We start from the raw sequence: 609 nt of genomic DNA, 5'->3' as shown, positions 1-609 counted from the left end.
GTGTGTGTGTGTGTGTGTGTGTGTGTGTGTGTGTGTGTGTGTGTCCAAATCCCAGAAATCCAAGAATCACGATGCAGATATTTTACTCTGGAGGTTTCATTAAAGAACGGAAATGGTCAACGATCTACAAAGAAACAAAACTGAATTTTAATGTTTTTTTAAGATCAAATTTTATTTTTCACAAAGTACAAACAGCGTGTCACTGCCCGATGTGAGCCGAGTGCAGGTTTGAGATGTTCAGATGTAAACAGTTGTTGACTGTCATACTGAAATTAGTGAAATTTATGAAATAATAAAGTTTTCTCATTACAAACAATAACAGAAGATGGAAATCATTTCAGAAGCGTTGTAGCTATCTATGGTTGTTTGATGCTAATGTTAGCTCAAAACACCATTCACCTGACAGCCTTTGATGTGTTTGATGCTAACTTGTAGCTAAGCTAGCAGTGGACCGACTTGGTTAAGTAGGTCCATTTTTACTGTGTTGACGTTACAGAAGTCTCTCGTTAGCATCTTGTATGCTACTTCAGCCTCTCATTCCCCCTCTCATTCCCCCTGCTCTGGTGTTCCTCCTCTCATTCCCCCTGCTCTGGTGTTTCCTCCCCTCTC

Source organism: Etheostoma cragini, unplaced genomic scaffold (assembly GCF_013103735.1).
Source record: "Etheostoma cragini isolate CJK2018 unplaced genomic scaffold, CSU_Ecrag_1.0 ScbMSFa_897, whole genome shotgun sequence".
In the NCBI taxonomy this organism is placed as follows: domain Eukaryota; kingdom Metazoa; phylum Chordata; class Actinopteri; order Perciformes; family Percidae; genus Etheostoma; species Etheostoma cragini.
This window is presented reverse-complemented; position numbering follows the sequence as displayed.